Source organism: Carassius gibelio, chromosome B14, assembly GCF_023724105.1.
Source record: "Carassius gibelio isolate Cgi1373 ecotype wild population from Czech Republic chromosome B14, carGib1.2-hapl.c, whole genome shotgun sequence".
Taxonomy (NCBI): Eukaryota; Metazoa; Chordata; class Actinopteri; order Cypriniformes; family Cyprinidae; genus Carassius; species Carassius gibelio.
Genome location: NC_068409.1, coordinates 8,195,300 through 8,218,976, shown reverse-complemented (window position 1 = coordinate 8,218,976; position 23,677 = coordinate 8,195,300). Strand labels below are relative to the sequence as shown.

Sequence of the window (23,677 nt, the reverse complement as noted above, 5' to 3'; positions counted from 1 at the left end):
CACCTGCTTCATTCCTGGGACAAAGTGGTTGAGACCACCCACTAGAGCTACGGTCCTTTCAGGGGATTTAGCCGTAGTGCTCGAAGGGCTGGCTGGCATCCCTTTCGAACCATTAGAATCAGCTCTTGTCAGGCTTCTGAGGGATGCGATTGCCCTAGCCTATATGGCGCATGGTCAAACTTTACATCTAGGAGTTAGGGCCCATTCAACCAGAGGGGTTGAATCTTCAATGGCTTTAGCAAGAGGTGCGCCCTTGCAGCAAGTGTGTAATGCAGCAGGTTGGTCCTCTCCACACACATTTGTCAGATTCTATAATTTGGATGTCCATGCAATTCGGGACTCGCATGCCTTTGAGTCCACATCCCAGAGTCATGTCTGAGAACTCTTAAATGTTTGCGCGCACACACTACACAACACTGGGTCCAGACACTTACAGTGCGGCGGTGTTGGTATTCTCGTTCCCATTAGCGCTTTTGAGCGCAGCATCGAGAGTAGCTTTTGAAAGGGAATGTCTCGGGTTACTTGACTGTATCCCTATCCCCTGGAAAAGCGGGAATGAGATGTTGCGCCTCAATGCCGCACTGTCGACGTGTCCAGATGTCTCTTCAGACAAACGGGGAACCTGAAGATGTGTCTGATTCACGTCTATTTATAACCTGCAGGTGCACGTGATCAATGACATCACCTGCCGAGGTTATTTAAGACTATTCTTGGCGGGTTTGACACACATGCTTCACAACCGGTCAAACAAAGAATGTTCTCATTAGCGCTTTTGAGTACAGCATCTTGTTCCCACTTTTTCAGGGAACAGGGTTACAGTCAAGTAACCCGAGACATTTTTCTAGTTTCTTATCATTCTTATCAAGTTATTTGGATAGAATAAAATATAGCATATGGCTTCAGCAGTCTTGTAAAGCCTAAGTAATGCAAATCTGTGGTGAAAAATCTGAAATGCAGTTAACTGCAAATGAGCCACAGGGGCAGACATTAGTTATTTTGTTACGTTATATAAACCTTCAATTAATACACTTCTGCAACATGTTTATTTCAGTTTGCATCATTTCAGTAACTATTAAGTCTGATTGTAAACAGTAGAATGAAGCTAATCAGTGAAAGTATAAATCTCTTCAACATGCTAATTTTAATAGCTTTTAAATCCTTTGTTTTCTGAGATTCAACATTGCTTTTTTACTCTCCCAAGTATGTAATTTAAAAGAGTTTATATATATATATATATATATATATATATATATATATATATATATATATATATATATATATATATATAGCAACAAAAAAAAATAAAAAATCTGCCACACATGAAAATATGAAGTGGAAGTCAGTTGGTGGGCATTTCCTTGCATCAGTAATGTGGATATATTTAATGACTCAAGAACTAAATGGCTTTAAAAACTCCAAATTAAACACTTTGCCTTTAGTATTTAAAATAATGTGTGATATAATTTTCACTAATGTGCAACTCATGACCCCTAAATAGCAACAGCAGCTCTGATCTCTGACGTTTCCCTTGGAGGTGCACTTTCACACTTTCCATTAGCATCAAATGTGTTGCATTACTGCAAGTCCCACAGCACGTTACATGCACTGAAATCTTCTGAAGCGGAATAAGCTCTCATGCATTCAAAATAGACTCACTATTTGAAAAAGAATAGGTTGTAAAGTAAGAAAGGTAATAAATAAATAAAAACAGCTTCACTAAAGTCACATTAGGTTGATTGTCTGTTAAAAGAAATCTGACAATTAGCACTTTCCTGTGTGTGTGTGTGTGTGTTCAAAGCAATGTGAGGCAATTAACAGAGTTTAGTCAAAGCCAGTGCCTGAACTGCAGGGTCAAACTAGAAAAGTTTAAAGTGACAGCCATTCAGTGTGTACAGAGAGGTTTCAGCTGAGCTCAGGAGCGGCCGACAGCAGGCATCTTCCACTCTCACACCTCTATCCAGAAACCACTGGACTTCACAGAAAACAGCCTTGTGTCATTCCAAAGTCATATGGCTTCCTTTCACCATTTGTACTTTTGCAGATTGTTCCACATTTTGCTCAAGTGAGAGTTAAAGTGCTTCTTCAAGTCTTTTAACTTGACACGCTGTTTCAAAATGTGAGAAAAGCAACAATGCATCGTGGTTGAATCTGTACTCTACAGTCATCGAACACACCTCACTGAAGCCATCAGTGCATTATTTGAGATCGCGGGAGTGTTAGATAAGGACATACAGTGCAGTGCTGGGCCTCAGGCTGGACTGGGAAGATCTGGTCTAGTGCACACTTACATGGATCAAACATTCAAACACAAAAACCAGCACAGTTTATGAAAGAAGTCAGAAAATATCATAAAAGTAAAATGAGTGTAAATCTTATAAACAAACAAACAAAACATTTTTGATTTGTTGAGAAGCAATACTAAGATCTTAATAGTAGTGTTCAGAGAACTTTTCTTTAATAAAGTATGAAACCTGCAGTGACAGAGCAAACACTGGACTTCTCAGAGGTCTGTTCAGTTATTGTGTGTGTGTGTGTATCTATATCTAGTATGGAGGAAGCTTTCACATTATTAAATATTTTAAAGTTATTAAATACCAATCACTCCTATGCCATTTCAGAGATAGGTGGACACACACACACAGGTTGGTTTAAAGAGGACTTCAACAACTTGGGATGCCCAAAAAGAGGGTACTGAGCTTCGTCCTCTATCATAGTCAGCCATAGGTCGCCTGGTGCATGCCACTGGTCCATGATTTTGTACATGTATGTAACTGCATTTATAATATTTATGTCCCTGTAAATGATTTATTTTAAGTGGACTTAAACTGTTAAAATGTGTGTGTGTGTGTGTGTGTGTGTGTGTGTGAGAGAGAGAGAGAGAGAGAGAGAGAGAGAGAGAGAGAATTTGAATTTTGAAAAAAGACTTAATCACAGTTTTTCACATAAAACACTTTTTCAATAAAAAAGTTTTTTCATTTACATTATATACCGCAAAGAAAACAAAAAGAAGACAAATCCCTTTTTTACATTAGTAAAAGAGAAAAGAAAATATTTCCTCCATCAATAACAGGGCACAAAGCCTCATTCTAAACGGGTAAAAGAAAAAAAATGGACACATTTTTGCTTTCAGAGTAGTCCAATAAAAGTTTCAGTTCATCAGAAGTGAGTCTTTTCCATTTTTCTAATAAATAAAAAAAAACAAATTGTCTTGACTTAATCTTCAGACTCAAAGCAAGTCTTTCCACATTCTCAAAAACTGGTCCAGTCAAATTAACTAGACTCCCTTAGAACATATTTTGGAAGCCACGAGTGTTTCAGTGAGTGCAGGAACTGTAGTCATCGTGTTAAATCAAAGTGTGCTCCATATATTAGTGATTCTTCAAGCAGACAGTGAAGAGATTTAAAATCCGTCTCTTTGTGCTGTGAATATGATCCACACTTTAAAAAGATTCAGATAAAAAAAATAAGCATTGATGTTCATTTTTGACAAGTCCATAATTTCAAATTTCCAAGAATTTGTAGTATTTTACGTTCAACTTCTTTCCAGCTTGAAGTTACTAAACGACTAAGAAGTCTTTGCTAGAATTGTAAACAGAAAGCTGCTGTTCTGCTGTTCTGAACATGTACCAATCCTTGGGTAAAAACAATATACTCTGAGGAACCCAATGTAACTTGTCCCAGAAAAAATCAACTAAAATCGCTTGAATCTCTGCTAAACATGCGAAAGGAGGATCTGGGTTTGAAGATCACATCCGCAGGGAACTTTAATCATGCTGTGAATGAACTGAGAGATAAAGCACACAGGGCCTTGTACGCCATAACGGCAGTGTCCTATAGAAATCCCTGTTAGAATTGTTAGGCTGAAAATACTAGAATCAGTAATTGAGCCCATTGTCCTCTACGACAGAGAGCTGTGGGGTCCACTGACCAATCCAAATCAAGATCTCACCAAATGGGAAAAATACCCAATTCAGACCCTGCATGCAGAACAAAGAGAAAGAGAGAGAGAGAGAGAGTGTGTGTGTGTGTGTGTGTGTGTGTGAGTGAGAGAGAGAGAGAGAGAGAGAGAGTGTGTGTGTGTGTGTGTGTGTGTGTGAGTGAGAGAGAGAGAGAGAGAGAGAGAGAGAGTGTGTGTGTGTGTGTGTGTGTGTGAGTGTGTGAGAGAGAGAGAGAGAGAGAGAGAGAGAGAGAGTGTGTGTGTGTGTGTGTGTGTGTGTGTGTGTGTGTGTGTGTGTGTGTAGTTTGTTGATTCTTACCTGCCTCAAGTGGAAGGTGAGATTTGCCACTGATTTCCAACCACTGATGTACAAGCTTTCATGTTTGCTGTAAACTGTCATTTGTTGTTTAGGTCATACTGTAAAAGGAAATGTTCTGTTTTGGGTTGTTAATGGAAGACTCTGAATGATGAATGAATGTTGACGATAAATGTTTTAGTGCGGTGGCATCAGCTCACAGTCAGGAGAACATGTCTTAGTAGAGCTGTTTGTGTGTTTGAGATGAATGAAGCGCTTTCAATAAAGTACTTTGCTTGATTCACGGTCACATGATTTATTCAAGTAGATTGTACATTAATCAAAAGCAAATCACAACCACAACCACACATATTGAGTAAATCAGATCTTTTGTATGTCAATTTATATATTCCTAGACAATAGGTCATCGGAGAAAAAATACTGATAAAAAATCTGAAGGATCTGTACACTTTAATCGACACTTTACAAGCTCCGCCCATTACTGTTGATTGACACTTCTGTATTAGCAGACAGTCCACCTTTATCTTCACGCTACAGCATTTGAAAGCAGCATTCGAGTAAGAAATGTCTTCTTATTAAAACTACAGAAGTAATCCAGTCCAGAGCAGTCAATGGTTTTCTGTTTTTATTTGATTGTTTGGATCATATTTTAAATGTAGACAGCATCTTAGTTTCTGTACATTACGCTGCTGTCACTTAATACACAGATCTACTATAAACGTGATTTCTTTCCCAGCTGTTTGCCTTCACAGACACAGACACAGTGTTTTTGCAACTTATTTGATGTTTGAGCATGACTAACATAAAACTCTATAAAGAAGTTTAAACTGATATGGCTTTAAAATGCATTTTTTCAGTGTGATAGACATGTTCATCAGAACCGAACAGATGTGATTTTAGCAGCGTACCTGAGGTAGGAGCTGTAAATCCAGAGCGATGTTCTGGAAAAGGGGGCGTGGAGCAGCAGCTCATTTGCATTTAAAGAGACATGGCCTAAAACTGCGTGTTTCTGTGGGGTATTTTGAGCTGAACCTTCACAGACACGTTCTGGGGACACCTGAGACTTATATTACATCTTGTAAAAAGGGGCATAATAGGTGCCCATCAAACTCAAGGCCCCCTCACTTTACAACTGTGTAATTGTAAACTGAAGCAAATAAGGCATTACATATTTCTCTATATTTCTGTAAGATTACACCATGCTTTAACTTAAAGGTTAAATATACAGTGCTGCTTGAAGGTTTGTGAACGCTAATGCAGGTGAAGTTTCTTGTAGCTGCTGATCAGTCCTGCACAACATCTTGTATTAGTGTCGGCCCATTCCTCAGTACAGAACCACTTCAGCTCTGTGATGTTATGAGTTTCCATCTATGAACGGCTTGCTTCAGCTCCTTCCACAGCATTTCAGTTGAATCAAGGTCCAGACTCTGAACATTAACATGTTCTTCTTGAACCATTCTTTGGTAGATCGACTTGTGTACTTGGGGTTGTTGTCTTGCTACATGTTGTCTCTGACTCAGTTCTTGGACAGATGTCCTGACATATTCCTTCAGAAGTTGCTGGTATAATTCAGAACTCTTTGCTCCATCAATGATGGTAAGTCATCCTGACCCAGATGCAGTCAAACAGGCCCAGACCATGACTCCAGCACCACCATGTTTCACAGATGGGATGAGGTTCGTATGCTGGGATGCAGTGTGTTCGTTCTCCAAACACAACACTTCTCATATAAACCAGACAGTTCTGTTTTGGTTTCATCTGTCCACAAACCATTTCTCCAATGGTCCTCTGGCTTGTCCACATGATCTTTAGCAAGCTGCAGACGGCAGTGATTATCTTTTGGAGAGCAGTGGTTTCTTGTGACTCTGCTATGCACATCATGGTTGGTCAGTTCCCTCCTGATGATGAACTCATGAACGTTAACATTAGATGATGTGAGAAAGGCCTTTAGTTGATTAGAAGTTACCCTGGGTTCCTATTACACTCTTGCTTTCGGAGTGATCTCTGTTGGTCGACTGCTTCTGGGGAGGGTAACAGCGGTCTCGAATTTCCTCCATATATACACAATCTGTCTGACTGTGGATTTGTAGAGCCCAAACTTTTTAGAGATGCTTTTGTAACCTTTCCTAGCTGGTGAGGAACAACAGCTCCTTTTCTTATGTCCTCGGAGATCTCCTTTGTCTGTGTCATGATTCACTTCCACAAACATGATCAGACTTTCATAGATCCCTGTTCTCTAAATGAAACAGTGACACCTCTGTTCGGAGACACCTCTGAACACATGGACTCTAATATCACCCTCAAATTAACAGCTGATCCTAGAGAGTCACAGACTTTTGCATTTAACACTGGGTCATTTTTCTCAATAAATAAATGAAAATGAAAATATTTTTTATCTCATTTGTTTTGATTGGGTTCTCTATGTCTACTTTCGGTACTTGTGTGAATCTGATGATGAATTGGGTCATATTTAAGCAGAAATATAGAAAGATTTAAGGGTTCACAAACTTTCCATCAGCACTGTATATCTCATAAATGGATTTGTAATGTACCCTAAATCATAGAATGACTGTTTAGTTGTTTGTTGAATGTATGATAATAGTAGGCTAGAGATGCTTCTGGAAACACAGTTCTGATCAGAAACAGCTATGGTCCATTACTGGTAGTCCTATAGTTCATCAGTATTACATCTGACACCTCTTTCTTTGTTGAGAACTACAGCTGTGAATATGAATCAATTTTGTAAGCTTGCCTTAATAACCTTGACAAAGCGTGACATCCATGTAGAACGTGTCTATAGATTTGCTCATTAATTAACAATGAGCGATTATACATGAAATCGTTCCATGTTCATTTTAAATTCATCCCATTGTTTCCTTCGCCATCTTCACTAGCTTTAAAAGCCATTATTTCAAGTTTTTCAAGACCTGGGTTATCTTTAAAAATGCACCACACTAGCATGAAAATTATGCTGAACTAAAGATTTATGAAATATGCATGCGGACTGAACTTAATGTCACAGGACTGAAAAGTGATTTTAAATATTAAAAAGCAGCTGATTTTCCTGGCCTCGGGCCTCACGAAGCTGAAACACAGATTTACCAGAATTACAGTTGGTCTACTATGACAGCTTTGCTAAGAAAATGGGACACATCCAACCTCATAAAAGCCCTGTTCTGTGTGTCTTGGAAAGAGTTTAAATTTGATCTCAGGGCCGTAGATAACAACTGAGCAGACACTGGCAACTCATGTTGAAACAGCGCTCAATTACTTCATTATGTTGAACCCGCAACCTTTCTCTCCCACACACACAATTTATTAGAGGTTCTATTTATAGCAGTCAAGTCACATTAAATTGGATTTCACTTTTCACAAAACACATTGTTTCAAAGCATCTCTTCAGGAATTCATTGTAACAGTAATACAGTAGCATCTATAATGTCTCCGTAAAGTCCTTATTGTGCAGCTTCATCTCAATCATAAGATGGTAGATACTGGAGAAGGAAAACCTGGGTGAGAAACCAGTCTCAACCAGAGGCAGATCCCCAGTAAAACATGAACTATTCCAGCATCACTGTGTGATTGATCAAACAGACCTGTGTATTAAAGATCTGTCACCAAGGTCTGACCTGTGGCCGGTTCTTCAGTGGAAACCCAGCAGTTTTAACTCTCCATGTGTCTGCATGTACAGTAGGATTCAGTTTAGAGAGTTTTCTAGACTGTGTGGAAATGAATGGCTCTGGAGCTGTGAAGGTGTTGGTGAAGTTCACATCTCAGGCAGGTTATTATGATATTATCCTTCACAATCTCTCAAACAAACACAAACAGCACTATAACAGTGCACCCAGTCTCTGCAGATCCAGTCAAGTGTGAAGTATTCAAACAAACAATAAATTGGTGCAAAGCTGCATGGTTATCCACGAACAGCAATCTGAACTTGCCGAGATATTCTCCATCTGTTTAGTTTTCAGGTGGCATCTTCTCACAGCTGTGAACTGTACAATTACTGTCTTACCTTCTGTCCGAAATTAGGAAACACTGTACTGTAATTATATAATAAAGTAAGTAATCCATTACTACATTATAGTATATCATAATTTCAGACTATCATTAAAAATGTATGGTGTCATCCATATGTAAACAGATCTGATTTGCTGCAGATTTCTGAAATAAACCCCACTGAAAACCAACGCTGGCTGCATGTATGATTGGATTCTGCCAGTCAATTATTAAAATTACTTTGACATTTTCCTTTTTCTGGATTACCCCATAATATCATTCAGGTTGTGAAAAGGAAAGCTTCTTTGAAATGAGTCATTAACCCTCCTATCTCAGTGCTGTTTAATTCTCAGCACACTTTCAGAGAAATGCTAGGAGAAGGAGGGGAGAAGACGAGATGAAACCAACTATCCAGCTGTGGCTTCTGATTCATGTGGCTCTCATTGATGTGAAAGCATCACAGGTTCCCACAAACACAATAAACCAACACACAGATGATCTTACGTACTGTGAGTTTACAAAAGCTGCTTTAATACACATATACTGTGATACTGTAGCTATACTTTAATGCACACATAAATGACTGCTGTCTGCATTAACAGTAACATATAGGCTATATAATCACACTGTTGTGTCATCACAATATATCACATCTAAATGTTACATGATGTGACACAATGAGGATTTTAATGCAGGAAGATGAAAAAATAAAGAAATAAATAACCTGCAGACATTAAATGGAGGTTAACATTACCCTCTATGATGTAGAACACAAACATGTTCTGTTATGTTGCATGACTCTTTAAGTGAAACAGATGCATGTTACCCAGGTCAACTATATGAAGAATGTGGTGTGATACTGACTTGAAGGAGAGAGTGACACAAAAGATGCCATTGTGCAAAAAGAACCATATGAAAACATGTTTGAAGTTTGCCAAAAGCATAATAATGACTCAGTCGTGATGTGGGAAGCGATTATGTGGTCAGATCAGGTTAGCCACAATTCAGAGAGAGATATGTGTGCTGCAGATCTAGCACTGCCCACACAAAACACCACATCCACAGTGAAGAAGAGGGGAGCAGCCATCTTAAATCAGACCCAAAACAGATACAGAAACACACCGGTCCTCTTCCTGCAGGATCCACCTGATACACGTCTAACTGTGGGTTGATAAACGTCCAGGTGATTAGCAATGCTTCTGACATCAGGTCTGTCAGCAGCCAGGCTCGATCTGACCTCACACCGGACACCTGACCAACACACACACTTTAACACAGCCGGCACTGGCTTACTAGTTGCTTATTAGCCTGGATATTATAGGCATGTTGGTTGTTTAGTAGCACTTATAAAGCACATATCAATGCCTTATTCTGCATGACATTATTTAAGATCCCATAATCCACATCTGAACTAACAACAACTTTCATAACTATTAACTATTAGCAAACTTGAAGTGTATTGTGTGTGTGTGTGTGTGTGTGTGTATACATATCTTTTTGCACAAGTGTGTGCATGTCTTAACTAATACTTGGTAGTGTCACGCTTGTCTGGTCTCTGTTTCCCTGAGTCTCCACTAGTGGTCTCACTTCCCCATAGGCACCTCACCTCAGGCACTACAATTCCCACAAAGCCCTGCCCCTTCATCACACTAATTGCACTCCTGTTAACTGCACTCAGGTGTCTTCACTTGATAGTCATTACCCTGCCTATATTAACCGGTCTGTTTCTGTTTGTTTTCATGAAGTCCTTTCTTTCCGTCACCCAGTTTCCTCGCCTTACAAGTTTCTAGTTCCAATTCCTGTTCCTGTTCCTTTCCCTGTTTGTTTGTTTGTTTTGGATGGATTTTTGTTTTTGACCCTCTGCTTGTTGGATCCTGTATTTGGATTACACTGCGTTTGGATCTCTCGTCTCCTGTGTTTCTCTGGGTTCTGATTGTAACAGGTAGAAACACCTTTTGCTTCTAGAGAGTCCTGCTGATTGAGCCATTCAAAAACATTGCTCACTTTCTTCTTCTCAAGTCATTCCTTTCTTGAGTGTGTTTGTTATCTTATTTATTTATATATACATTTTTACATTATTTATTTATAAGTTATTTTCATGCTGGGTTACAATTGTTGTATATTAGACTGTAAGTTACATGTCAACTAACTCTCATTAATTTGCATTTAATTCATTAGAGTATCAGTAGACTGTATAGCTGGATCTATAGCTGCCCACTGCTCTGGGTGTGTGTTCACGGTGTGTGTGTGTGTGTGTGTGTGTGTGTGTGTGTGTGTGTGTGTGTGTGTGTGAGTGATGGCTTCCGTCTAGCCGCCTCCTCACAGTCCAGACATATGAGGAAAACAGCATATTATTGTCTCATGACAGATGTCAAATGAGCAGAAAGTGTCAGATATTCCTGCTGCTCCTCTCGTGTCAGTGCAAGTCTCTCAGCAGCGTCCCTGATCCATTTCACTCTTGTTTTTACATCAGTTTTGGACAGACACCCTGTACTTTGGGATGTCATTGTTGTTGACCATGGCCTTCACAGGATCCCGTGGCACATGCAATGTTTTGGAAAGACATTTGTACCCTTCTGCTGACTGCTAACTCATTATGATGAGATTCCCCACATCCTCTGTGGGGTTCAGAAAGAAGATGTTTAGAAAATCCTCCAGAAATGGCTGGTTTTTATTCAGGTTAACCAGCATCCATCGAATGATGACTGGATGGCTGTGATTGGTGTGATCATTACAGAAGGGTGTGCACACATATGCAACAAGTTCATCTTAGGGCTTTCTGTTCTTTTTTTCCTCCTTATAGGTCTCTTATGCTTGTAACATACAAAGACTTCACTTTGATTGCTGTTTTTAAATCTGAAAATCATGGCATTTGCAGAGATGTGTGCAGATGTTCTGTAGCGCAGGGCATGTGTATTTGCATGGCCAACAGTGTGCTCTGGTGAGAACAGATCAGTCTGCCCTCAGAGCACTCTATATAATTGATCATTATAATACAAGACCGTGACCGATGCCTTTGTAGCTGCTGTCAATTAAACTAACAAATGTGTTTAATCTCCAGCAATATAATCACCCACTCCTTACATAAGTGTTTCATCAAAACATCAAAAGAGTTGTGTTTGACTGCAAAGATGAAGCGAGAGAATCAGGTTACAGTGCATCTCTGTTCTCAGTGTGTTTGTGATCATACACCTGTGCAGCGCTGTCTGTCCCAATCACAGTTCCCCGTTAAACAGAGCAACCTTTCACATTAGGTCAGCATCTGCACTATAATTAAAAGAAACAGCATGGAAAGGAATTCGATTAGAGTTTCAAGGTCTTCACTTCACTCCAGGGATGACGGTTTGCGGTCAGGGCTTGAAGCTGGAGGCGTGTGGGTTTATTAAACCATGTGTGTGTCTGGACCCTGTCCTGCTGACGAGCTCCACTGATCTGGATTTGACTAACAAAAGTTAATCATATGAAGACCCAAGCAGAAAACAAATCACAGATGAATGGTCCATTCACACACACACACACACACACTCAAACACACACGCGCACACAAACACACACACACTCACAGACACTCAAACACACACACACACACACACACACACACAAACACTCACTCAAACACTCACACATAATGATTTTGCCTAATGATCAGTGTTTGTGTTCCCCTATGCATTCCTATTCATCTGAAAGATGTCGTGTAAGTGTGATGACTGAAGTGCAGGATCACACACAGCAAACCCACAATATATTTTTGATTGTCTTGAAGAACTGCATTATATACAGTAAAATCAAATCTTTGAAATTAATTGTTTTAATACTTTACAAACCTTTTTTTTTTTAACAAGTTATGTAATTCAAAGAGAATATGATTGTACATTTAGCAGACACTTTTATCCAAAGTTTTTTTTTTTTTGTTGTTTTTTTTTACCAGTATGTGTGTTTCCTGGGAATTGAACCCACAACCTTTTGTGCCACTAATGTAATGCTCTACCACTGAGCCACAGGATTATTTTAATATATTTTCAATATTAACAGTGGTTAAAAAAAAAATGATGGCATAAATATGTGCAGAATAGAGAGAAGAACTATGAATGGGGATCAATGATGCACCTCATACAGAGCAGAAGTCTGTTTTTGAGGAATGTTTTCTGCAAACACCAGTGTAATCCTGGGTTCTGCATGTAGTTCAGGGGCTGGGGAACTCATCTTTACTTCAGAATGGTTTTCAGGCTCCACCAAAGCCTCAGATGCCAGACACGTGATCCTAAGCTCTCCTGTGTGATCTTCAGATGAGGAACACCAGAGGAAAACCTTGTGTTGTCAGCGGGTGAAGGGTCACAGATCTACAGGAGAACACTGATGAACCAACAACTCCTGGATCACCTCCAGTCTTCGGAGTTAACATATGACAAATATGCAATGCATTATTTGTTTTGGTAATATTCTTTAATTAAGACAGCAATACTAAATGGAAATGTTCTTTAGAAGGGAACATAGATATCATTTGCTTGTAATAATGATAATTGATAATAATTGCTGATTTGAGGGCAGCTCTCAGCAGGGTTTCACTCACTCACAGAAGAAGACTACAGTTTAAAGTCCTAGCTACGTGGAAGCTGATCCTTTGTGTTAAAAGAGTTTGCCCAATTTCATAAACTACATCCAGCCAGCGTGATTTGAGATGAGAGCTGCATATGATTTAGTGCAGAACGAGGCTCATCAGAGTGATTTTATCAGAGCGTTGGGCCGGGCGAGTGAGATATTGCTCAGGGACACTCACGCAGGTTGGCAGAGCACAGTGTGGTTTGCCTTTAATTGGGTTCAGAGGAGGCTTTCTAATGTCTGCCTTTGGCTCTGTCCCTGTCTTCCCACCCCCATATCACCCTGCTGCTGTCCATCTCTCTCTCTGTCACACTCCACATCACAGCTTCAGGAAACTGGACAGTGTGGACAATGGTGCATCCGTGCATCTGATGTGCTAGACCTCTGCGGGGAGCTGGAGTTTGAGACTAAACCGAGACTCGTGACTCATCTGCTCATGCAGACTCCTCAGGACGAGGTGCAGCGCTATCCATGTCACGAGCAAGTTTACAACGTCACAGAGGTCACACGTGTGAAGATGGTTGTGTGATGCAAACATCAAAATGCATTCGTTGACAAACCTTGCAGTACGGTAAACGTATTTATAGCTCATAACAGTATTCATGTGAGGAACCATGAAAATATACATGAATTCTGCCCTCTGTAATCATAATTTGTATGAAAAAAAAGCATTGATGTTTTAGTGTTCATTTTTGCAGAAATGTGGGTGGAGGCATGCTGTTCCATTGAGTCTGTGTTGCAATAGACACAAGCAGAGTCCAGAGCCTAATATTCTGCTCCTGATGAACAAACAAACATCTCCATTTTGACCATCTCGACTGACAAGCATTTTGAGTCTGCCAGCACTCATTTTCCACATCTCATGCCATATGGAGTGAGCGAGAGGATGAGAGAGGCTGATCCATTGAGTGGAGGAAGGCTCTGTGCTTGGCAGGCCATGAAAAGAATGGGAAGGATTGACAGAGCCTGTGTAGTCAGTGTATCTGGAGAGATTCCTCTGAATGCCTGAACACAAGACGAGACCCCCCCTCAAGGCAGGATTTATTGACATCTGAATCTGTTGTCACCTACGCTTGAGAACTCCATCAGTCACTGTGCTGTGGGGGCAAACAGTTTTAGCCTATCAAAACGCAGCACAAATACCAGTGAGTCACCACGGCACACCAGCGTCTGAGGGCTTCTGGAAGTTATCTGCACCACACAACACACCGCTGGGGTCTAATACCCTCCTTCTGTTCACTCGTTTTGGAGGTCATCCTTTAATACTGAGGGTCTGAGCGTCATGAAAGGTCAAAGATGCACTGCTGGTTATTCAACCCTGAAATACTTTCTGAAAGAAATTCACCTTTGCCTGAAAAAAATCAAGCCTGTTTTTGGATTATTTGTTGCATTGTGACATTATTTTCAGTACATGTTTTAATGGCTTTCCACTTATTTCTTTTTAAATAGAATCCATGCCCTCGGTTCTTGCTTGTCCACAGGCCAAAACTAAATGAGGCTTTGGCTCTGACACAGACAGATGGCATTAAGATGAAGGAAGTTTGTCAGTTTCACTTTAGATGTGTCATCCTCAAGAGTCTTCATGTATTATAGATTATATAACCAGCCACATTCGCAAGGTTCTATCTATCCAAACTCGCTGTTCGTATGAAAATAGTCAACATCTAAATGAAGCGTGGACAGGGATGTGAAAAATCATAATGAGCTAATATTCAAGATGCAGGAGATGATAGTCTAGAAACACAAGTGTGTGAAGAGAGAGCCAAATGAAGCACAGTGCACAGATACTGTAAGACAAACCTCAGACATCGGTTCTGGGGCTTTTATTTCACCACAGATTTAACTTGGAAATAACACGCTTTGAGGATGTTCACAAGTTCTAATATTGAGATTCAACAGGAGTAGGTGCAGCGACTCTTTCTTATAATCTATCACAGCCAGTATTAAAAGAAAGAAACATTATTTGTGCCATTATTTTTGCAATGGTTTGTAACATTCCCATTGCTATAATGCATTTGCGTTTACATTTATTGTCGTACAGTAAGTAGCTTTAGGAGATTCTAATAATAATTGCCACCGAGTAAAAAGATGCAAATACAAAATGTGCTCAACCATCACACAAATAATTTCACGATGTCAAAACATTAGTGAGGTGATGTTTGGGGAGGCTGGCTGATATTTTCCTCTTCTACACTGCGCCCAGAGGAAGAGCTGGAGAGACATGTATCTGGCTCTCCTCTGATTTGGCTGAGCTGATGGCGCAGGGGGCCTGACGCAGAACATTTGTGTCAGAGATGTCTCTGCAGCTCAGACTCCATTCGCCCGGCCTATCTCTTCCCATCAGCTCTTTCTCAATTGATGGCTGTCAGCGGTGTGCTGAGCCTGCACTTCACTCGCCCCCAACAGAGCCAAGGTTAGTTCCTCAGCTCATCACTGCAGACGGGTGACAGAGATCTGTTTGCAAATAACACAGACGCTTCCAAATTACACAGAACACAGTCCTCATTCACATTTTACTTTAGAGACTAACAGAATAATATACAAGTGCATCTCATTAAATAAGAATGTTGTGGAAAAGTTCATTTATTTCAGTAATTCAACTCAAATTGTGAAACTTGTGTATTAAATACATTCAATGCACACAGACTGAAGAAGTTTATGTCTTTGGTTCTTTTAATTGTGATGATTTTGGCTCACATTTAACAAAAACCCACCAATTCACTCTCAACAAATTAGAATATGTTGACATGCCAATCAGCTAATCAACTCAAAACACCTGTAATGGTTTCCTGAGCCTTCAAACAGTCTCTCAGTTTGTTCACTAGTCTACACAATCACGGGGAAGACTGCTGATCTGACAGTCGTACATAAGACAATCATTGACACCCTTCACAAGGAGAGTAAGACACAAACATTCATTACCAAAGAAGCTGGCTGTTCACAGAGTGCTGTATCCAAGCATGTTAACAGAAAGTTGACTGGAAGGAGAAAGTGTGGAAGAAAAAGATGCACAACCAACCGAGAGAACCACAGCCTTATGAGGATTGTCAAGCAAACTGTATTCAAGAATATGAGTGAACTTCACAAGGAATGGACTGAGGCTGGGGTCAAGAGGTCAAGAGCACCACACACAGACGAGTCAAGAGATTTACTGAACCACAGACAACATCAGAGGCGTCTTACCTGGGCTCAGGAGAAGAACTGGACTGTTGCTCAGTGGTCCAGAGTCCTCTTTTCAGACGAGAGCAAGTTTTGTATTTTATTTGGAAACCAAGGTCCTGGAGTCTGGAGGAAGTTGCTTGAAGTCCAGTGTTAAGTTTCCACAGCCTGTGATGATTTGGGGGCAATGTCATCTGCTGGTGTTGCTCCATTGTGTTTTTGGAAAACCAAAGTCACTGAACCTGTTTATCAAGAAACTTTGGAGCACTTCATGCTTCCTTCTGCTGACCAGCTTTTTGAAGATTTCATTTTCCAGCAGGATTTGGCACCTGCCCACACTGACAAAAACACCAAAAGTTGGTTAAATGACCATGGTGTTGGTCACCAGACCTGAACCCCAGAGATAATCTGTGGGCTATTGTCAAGAGGAAGATGAGAAACAAGAGACCAAACAATGCAGATGATCTGAAGACCACTGTCAAAGAAACCTGGTCTTCCAGACCACAAACTGGTCACCTCCATGACACGCCGAACTGAGACAGAAATTAATAAATAGGAGCCCCTACCAAGTATTGAGTACATGTACAGTAAATGAACATACTTTCCAGAAGGATAACAATTCACTAATTTAAAAATAAAATAATAATTTGGTCTAATGAAGCATTCAAATTTATTGAGATGCACTTGTACGTGTATCACACTGTATTAGTGTCTTCTTAATATGCCAAAATCACTGTTGTCTGAGAGCAAGACGAAGCAGCAGACTAAGGGTGTTATAGAGTGTGTGTCCTGAAGAGATTATATCTTCTAGAGGAAGGAGGTTATTTAAGGAATAATTTTTTTTTAATGAAAATATTTGTCTGTGACAATTGTAATAAGAAGGCATTCAAGACTGTTATATTGTGAATATAGTCACAGTGCTGCTTTTCTGCCTCATGATTGTCTTCAGAAGTAACAATCTTCACAATATAGCACTCATAGCTTAATAAAACACACGTAGTGTCCTAATTCCTGACAGTATTACAGACTAAACACTAAAGAGGCTGAAGGTAATGGATGTGGTCACCATGTGAAGGCTCATCTTCTGCTGCTTTTCTACTTCGTGTTTGTAATAAAGCGAGGTTGTCATGTCGTGTTTCTTTCTTCACTGCTCGGAGGCGTTTGCTCCTCTGAATGTTCCTGCAGCTCGAACACATGCTTTACACGATGAATAAACCTCACGAATGTTGAAGTCTGAGGCTTTTAACCCAGCGTTTCTCTGGGCTGAGGTGTGCTTCAGTGGGCGTCTGTGGCTTGGTGTCACAGAAAGCAGCACATTTGGCACAAGCCTCTGCACTCAAAAAAAAAAGTTGTTGAATGAACTTAAAAAAATTTGAGTAAACTTTTCCACGAAATTGAATTACATTTTCCAAACAATATTGAATTAGTTTGAAATTATTTGTTGTAATCTTGTTGTGTAAACTTAAATTATTTTAGTCAAGACAACAAGAAGAAAATTGGTCCATTCTACTAGATAAAGTTTGGCCATGCCTAATAGAGAAAGTTGTGTCAGGTTAACTACTCTGAATTTTGTCATGCCTACTATATAAAATAATGCCATGTTAACTACATTCAATTTGGTCATGTCTACTATATCTAACAATGCAATGTCAACTACAAACATTTTTGTACTGCATACTAGAAACAATTTAAATCATTTCACTTTTCTAACTTGATTCTACAGTTACTTCCAAATGAAAGTGAAATAATTGTGTTCTATTACATTAAAACCTTTTTACTGTATACCTACAGTCTACTGTGAAGAAAGTCAATATGTTAAAAGTCAATCCATTTAGTAAAAATCTGTATTTAAAACATGAGCACATTTAACCTTGAGTGTCTTCTTGCTTAAAACTGCAAATATGGCAATTAAACATGCTCATTAAGTTACAAAAATGACAATTCAAATAAAACATGAGCATATAAGAATATAACAAAATGTTATTTTATTTTGTTTTCTTAAACATGATATTAAATGTGATTGAGAGACGTAATCACCTCTGCTCATCATGCAAAAATTCAGATACAACAAAATCACATGAGCATACAAAGAAATAAAACAGCATTCACAAAGGGATCCTCAAACACAGCACACCTAAGTGAAGAGCTTTGTTTTCTGTGCCTGTGCTTTGGCAGACAATTTACACAAGTTCAGCTCGAGAATCATTTTTTGGAGCACCTTAAAAGTGTAGTGGATCTCCTGTGGATGAGTAAGATTTAAAGAGTATATTAGTCCAAGTAGCATGGCTGCAGCCAATGCTACATTACCTAAACCAGAAAGCACCTCCACATCTTCCAGCACAATGCAGATATCTTCGGGGTCTTCTGTTGCATCAGCAAATTCATGCTTTACATCACAGAATCCCTAAAAGGTCTTCTTTATGTCCGCTTCGGTTCTTGCAGGGTCATCATCCTTTAAAAAAAAACAAAAAAAACAGTTATTTTTAATGAACAACTCTACTTCCACAGCACATTCATACATTCACGAGCCATCTAAAAACAATGCTATGGCGTTCGGTCACCAGATCACAACCCAACTCAACACCTTTGGCAGACTGTTTTCCACTTTATAATGTAAAATAATACAGTGCCTTTGTCAATATCACAACAATGAATAATTATGCTTCCTTAAAATCTCTAACTATCACTCAGTGACTGTTTGAAATTTTTAATTAATTTAAATGACATTAACAAATTACATTTATAAAATACCAGATATTCTCAAGAGCCATTGATACTTCGGTAACACTTTAGAATGATGTCCATTAGTTAATGTTAGTTAATTCATTAAGTAACATGAACAAACAATGAACAATACATTACTGTTCCTCCATTGATTTAAAACATAAGAACTTGAAATGTATTGCCAACAGTTATGATTTTTTGTTGTTGTTGTCTTGCAGCCATACGAAGCAAAAGTCATTTTATCATATTTTGTATTTTGAACCCGTGAAGCCTGGAATTAAACTGCTGTTTTCATCAGGCCAGAGGAGAACTGGCACCCAGATTAAGTAAACTTTCTCCCAAAGTTTATTTTTCATTTCTGTCACTAATTAAAGGGATGGTTCACTTTCAAATTAAATTTAGGTATGTTTTAGCTTACCTCAAGGGCATCCAAGATGTAGGTGTTTTTTGTTTCCGTAGTAGTTTACATTTTGATATTTTTAGGTCAAACTGTTCTTGTCTGTGACTAATATAATGGAGGTCTATGGTCACCACCTCAAAGAGCATGCACAGAGAAGTCCGAATTAAACAATTCCCACCGTAAGTACACATTGATGACCTAAGACACGAAACAAACGGTTTATGTAAGAAAATGAACCGTTTATTTTGGTTTTATCTCCTGTACACAACCACGTCCAACTGATCTGAGTGCACGAGTACTTCCTGACGTGACGTGCGCATGCGCTCTGGCTTAGTCTGCGCAAGCGCGGAAAGCGCCGGAAGCCATCTCTCGCGTGTGTACATCACTCATTGTTTATGGTTTACCACACAATACACCACCAATCTGCATTGTCTGAAATATAATGCAGTAACTGTAATTATTAATTTGTTTATAATGCACCCTATAATCGTTGCAATTATAATAAACAACACATTACTCACTCTATTGACAGCGTGCCATTGGGTCCCTCTGGCATTGGACGTCGCCTCCAGTTTATACATGGCAAACTAAACACAATGTGCAAAACGCTGCGGCCCAACAGCGGAGAAAACTCAGGATCTTCAGTCAGGCAGGTGTGATGCGATACAGTCAATGTCCTCGTCGTCTTGTAGTTGTTCCATTCGTGACAACATACGCTCTCCACTTCTGTCGGCATCTCACAACACTTGCTACTAAAACACCACCAATTTTTAAGAGATCTCTGTCTCTCTGAGGCTTGAAGACGTGCTGCCGCAGCGGATGCTTCCATGATCGCTCCGGAGTACTTTATCTGTGTATTCTGGTTTAAATATGGCTGTGACAAATTCAACGTTGTCTGTTGATGTATTGAAATCATCTTCCATTGCAATTTCCTGTACGTATAAATATGTTTAAATCTTCACAGTGTAAGGTAACACTTCAGAAATCTCTGTGTAAACCATAGACAGTAAGTGTAAACCATGAGTGTGCTTTCCGTGCTTGCGCAGACTAAGCCAGAGCGTGCACACGTCACACAACAGGAAGTACTCATGCCCTCACATCAGTTGGACGTGGTTGTGTACAAAAGGTAAAAACGATATAAATACTGTTTGGTTTCTTACACAAACCGCTCGTTTCGTGTCTTAGGTCATCAATGTGTACTTACGGTGGGAATTGTTTAATTTGGACTTCTCTGTTCATGCTCTTTGAGGTGGTGACCATAGACCTCCATTATATTAGTCACAGACAAGAACAGTTTGACCTAAAAATATCAAAATGGGAAATACTGCGGAAACAAAGACACCTACATCTTGGAAGTCCTTGAGGTAAGCTAAAACATACCAAAATTTAATTTGAAAGTGAACCATCCCTTTAAGTTTTGGTTCCTTGCCACTGCCACCTTTGGGGAATAGGGATGCTTGACTGATTGCATAGACACTATTGGAAGAGAGTTGAACTGGATGATGACATCACTGAATAATCAATGAACTGACTTTTTCTTAAAAAACAAAACAAAAACTGTCTGTTTGTTATTGTCCTCTTGCATTACCGACAAACTATTTTCCTGTTTAATTATGCTGCTTTGACAATGTGTATTGTGAAAAGTGCTATTTAAATAAAGGTGAATCGAATTGACTATTAAGAACTGTGCTTATCAAACAGGATGATATCACGTAAACCTAAACCAGTGGCTGTGTGGAGTACAAAGGTTTAAAGAGAAGTTAGCATCAGTCATTTAATTCATATCTGAGCTTTACAATTTACTCAATATTTTAAAATTAAAAAATGTACATTAACTCTTTACCCATCAGCAGTTTTGATGGGGTATGTCTTTTGATATTTAAACATACAAACGTATATATATATATTTATATATATATATATATATATATATATATATATATATATATATATATATATATATATATATAAAAGAAAGTGTCTCTGCTTTTAAATTGAAAAAATTTTAGGCACAGTTCATGTCACGTCTTTTGCAAGGTCAAGTTTGTTATTACTTTTGATAACTGTTTGTAACGAAAAAGAACTCACCAAATACTCCATCATATTCATCTTCATTCAGGTAGATGCATAGCCCCTTGAGAATGCACTCTTGCTTGGTCTCCATGGTGGCATTATAAGAAAACAGACAAAACATTTTTTCAAGTTTCTGATATTCATACATGACACCCTCCAATACACATCTCTGAGCCATTATGAATTACAGAGCACTATATCAATAGCTTGTATTAAAAAGCAATTTATAAAAAAACTGAAAAAAATAAAAATACTACCTGAGACATTGGCAGCATCACATCTTGAATCTTTTTTCTAAACACTCCACCATTTTTGGTAAACACTTTTAGCAGATCATCAGAGAACAGATCCAGTTTGGACATGAATTTTGGAGTGTAAAGGAAGGGTTGTGATCCGATGAAATTCATTTATCTGAAGACATAAGTTACAGAGGTCTTGTTTATGGGCAATTCAGCAAAGACAAAAAAGGTTAAAATGCTACAAAGAAAACAAAATATTTAGTACAGGGTCAGGGTGACAACTTATTTATGACAGAAATCATTTTCGATTATTCCTCTTGATATATTAATCGCAAGTAACAGAATAACATTAACTTACACATACAAGCGCTTGGAGAAACAAAACGTTATTAGCTGACTACACAGACATAATGTCGGTCCATGATCATAACCTAGCTAGCAGAAGAAATGCAAAAACTCCACTTACAATTACTGAAGCAGCGAAATGTAATACTTGCGTCGCTAAAACATTATTTGTTGTTTAAGACGAGAGACTCCGTGAACGCGGTGAATTCAGTCAAGATCACGTGACTTTAACAAGCGTGACTAATATAAAGCCTTCGATTGGCTGCTGTGCGCTTTGATTGGCATCTCAATCGTTTTAACAATGACGAGCAATAAATTATAAATTATAGATGAGGAAGACCTAAAATATAAATTTGAAACTTTGTCACCCTAACAACAGCTGAATGCAGAGTAAGAATTTAAAATCCTAGGGGACAATTTGGCAATTTCTAATTATCAGTCGTGTCTTATGGCCCTGGTTTTATACATTAATTCATGGTACTGAAGGGTGTTCTGTTCTCTCTTGTTCCGCGATTCTTCATTTTAACGTTATTTGATACTTTTAGGAAAAAAAGAAAGTCTGCACCACGTGCTGAATCCAGAAACCTAACATCAGCTACAAATGACACACTTAAGAGCTATATTCATACAGTGCTTATAGAAAAATAACTTTCTGGTATGCAACAAGATATTAAGAAAGCATATTTTAATTAGTTTGTTAATTAAATAAAATTAGATGGACGGTGATAGACAAGAAAAAAAGGCCACTTACCCAACTCACATGTTAGCTGCTGAGCAATCCATCTGCATCCGTTTCCGTTGATGACGTGCATCCGGTTAAGATGAACAAAAAATATTCTTGTTGACTCAATTTAAAAAAAATTTGTAAACCTAATTTTTTGAAAATTACATTGTTTCTGTTAAATATAATTAAGTTGACACCATTTTTACAAAGAGTTATGTTGTATGTGCTCATGTTAATTAATTAAATTGAACAAAGAGCAAAAATCATTTTTTTGAGTGTGTGTACTTTGGAGTGGACTACTTTTATTTGGTTTTAAATGAGTTGTTTTATTTCCGTGGAACATTGCCAGAGCAGTAGCTAATGGATGAATGCTAGGACAGATCCCTGGGTTCCTCTGACATACACAAGCAAAATATAACTACTTTTAGTAATTTATTTATCTATTTATTTAAAGTTCAATTTTTACAATAACCAAACAGATCTCTTTAAAACGTCTTTCATTGATTAAACTGAACAGTCTCTGCACTGTTAGCTTGACTTTAAAGTGGACTCAGTTTATTTTATTTTATTGTTTTTTATTGTGTTAGTATCTCAGTCCACATAACATTCATAACATCTGAACACTACTAATGTTCTGGTGGAAAGATGCAGCCAGACCTGTAATCACACTAAGCAATACTGTGATTTTAATTTATTGTTTTGATGAATTGAACAGCCTTACAATTGAATCTTTAGCTCTTCATCAACTCAAACACTCTGGAGTTCCCTGAATATCCCGTTTGGAAGACCAAATCATCATCATCACTCCCCATGCCATCCCAAAGCTGTGCGGGTTTCTGTCTTCTGTTGAAAAACTAACCAAAAGAAGACATTTTAAAGAAAACTGGGAACCCAACAACACTGGAGCCTGTTGATTTCCATTGACATTTCTCAAAATATCTCCCAGAAGAATGAAAGCCGTACAGGGTTGGAAGGAGCAGAAAATGGCAGAATGATCTCTGATAGGAGCATTTTAAAGTGGGACAAGAGGAAGTATTCAAACCCATCAGCTGTATCCCACACACAAGCACTTTGGAAAACACCTGAAGAGAGATTTCGGATCAACACCAGCGCTCAGTGTCACTGTCATTCAGACGGCTGTAAGAGAAGCATGTCCCGCTGA

The 23,677-nt window shown here is 38.8% G+C and overlaps 1 protein-coding gene and 1 long non-coding RNA gene across 2 annotated transcripts in view; one reads left to right on the top strand and one right to left on the bottom strand.

The window, feature by feature from the left end:
- LOC127971730 (X-linked interleukin-1 receptor accessory protein-like 2) overlaps positions 1-23,677 on the top strand; it is a 201,810-nt gene that overhangs the window by 52,281 nt on the left and 125,852 nt on the right. The gene's annotated exons all lie outside the window — the stretch shown is intronic.
- Positions 17,799-21,860, bottom strand: LOC127971733 (uncharacterized). The gene is made up of 3 exons (XR_008156904.1): positions 21,465-21,860; positions 21,223-21,292; positions 17,799-18,462 (listed from the first exon to the last, which is right to left on the bottom strand). It is a non-coding gene; the product is annotated as an uncharacterized LOC127971733 (long non-coding RNA).